The sequence below is a fragment of the Brassica oleracea genome, chromosome C3, assembly GCF_000695525.1.
Source record: "Brassica oleracea var. oleracea cultivar TO1000 chromosome C3, BOL, whole genome shotgun sequence".
NCBI classification, from domain to species: Eukaryota; Viridiplantae; Streptophyta; class Magnoliopsida; order Brassicales; family Brassicaceae; genus Brassica; species Brassica oleracea.
Window position 1 is genome coordinate 1,195,587 of NC_027750.1, and position 1,573 is coordinate 1,197,159.

Below are 1,573 nucleotides of genomic sequence, written 5' to 3' on the forward strand. Positions count from 1 at the left end.
ACTTGGAATTTCCTCGGAAATTTGTTTCTTCGGAATTCCGTCGGAAAATTTCGAGGGATTTCCGAGGAAAGAAGAAATTCCGAAAAATTATTTTCGAGGACTTGTTTCGTCGGTATTTCGTCGGAATAACGTTATTCCGACGAAATTCCGACGATTTTTTCCCTCAGTATCCTTGTTGTTTTCTTGTAGTGAATTAAATATTATCCAATTATAAAACTCTGAGAGATTCGATATTACTGCATTTGTAAATTTAGGATTAGTGGTGAATAGGAAGATTGAGTGGATAATAATCTAAAAACAAAAAGCACGTATACTCTCTTGTAAGCCTCTTTCGTTCCCATATGGATTACCTTATTCCTGTGGATTAATCATTAGATTCAGTCTGTCAAACAATTGACTGTACACAGGATATCACATATATCTATATATAAATAATATCGTATTAAGTGAGAATCATAAGCATGTGCGTTATTCAAGTGGGTGGGTAGGCACCACAAAGTGTCGACCTGGCGTTGAAATAGCATATAATCTTATCCAGAAAAGTGAATACTATATAATAATATACTATAGTTGTTCAAACAAAATACTATAGAAAATGCAAGTTGCATTTCAATTCACACTATAGAAGGTTGCGTCTCTTTAATGAATTGGATGAGTGAACATGTTCTTATAAAAAATATTTGAATTGATCATAGTGGATACAAATGTAGTCTTCAACCTTCAAAATGAATGTGGATACAGTATAGTCTTCACGTAGGGAATATACAATTGCAGAAGGAACATCAAAATGAATAATTACCATGAGATTTGTGAAGATTAGTGCATAAGATAATTTTTTTTTAATAAACTTAACATGATTACACATTTAAACGATGAGAGTAGAGTCAATACATATACAAACATTTTACCAAAAAAAACATATACAAACACATTTGGTAATGGATGCAATCATTGATTATAATGATAATCAACTGGTCACGAGTCTATCACTACAAGAAGAAGAAAGTTAACGAGGAAAAACAATCCTCGTAAATTTACGTCAATTTTACGAGAAACTTACATGGAAAACTAATTTCATCGTTATTTCTTCGTAAAGTAACGACAAGAGCGTTTTGTCGTAAAGTTAATGTAATTTGACGTGTTTTTTACGAGAAAAAACTATTTCCTCGTAAATACGACGTAAACTTTGCGTGGTATTTACGAGGAAATAGTTTACGTGTATTTAGCGAGGAAATTTTTGAATTCACCAACTTTATAGGTGTTACACGTTTTTTTTTGCCCACCTAATTAATTTTCGTCGTAAATTCATAGGAAAATTACAACTACCAGATTTGAAATTTCCTATAAATATGGATGTTTGGACATCATTTTAAACACACCAACAACAAAAAGCTGTGAAAGAAAAAAAATGGATGGCTCCGGGACTATTTACGAGTTGCGGAAGTGGATGTATACGCATAGATATGCTAACGGGAGAGTGACGAAAGAATACCTTGCGGGCCTGGAGACATTTATGCATCAAGCAGATTCAACACCGCTCGCCCAAGAAAGTGGTAAGATGTTCTGTCCTTGT

The 1,573-nt window shown here is 33.3% G+C and overlaps 1 protein-coding gene across 1 annotated transcript in view; it reads right to left on the reverse strand.

Annotated features, from left to right (window-relative positions):
* Positions 1 to 471: 471 nt before the first annotated feature.
* The window catches only part of LOC106333304 (PHD finger protein ALFIN-LIKE 7-like), a 12,668-nt gene continuing 11,566 nt past the window's right edge, over positions 472 to 1,573 (reverse strand). Inside the window, exon 5 of the transcript XR_001268334.1 lies at positions 472 to 747. The gene's annotated coding sequence lies outside the window, so the exon portion shown is untranslated. The remainder of the gene's footprint in view (positions 748 to 1,573) is intronic.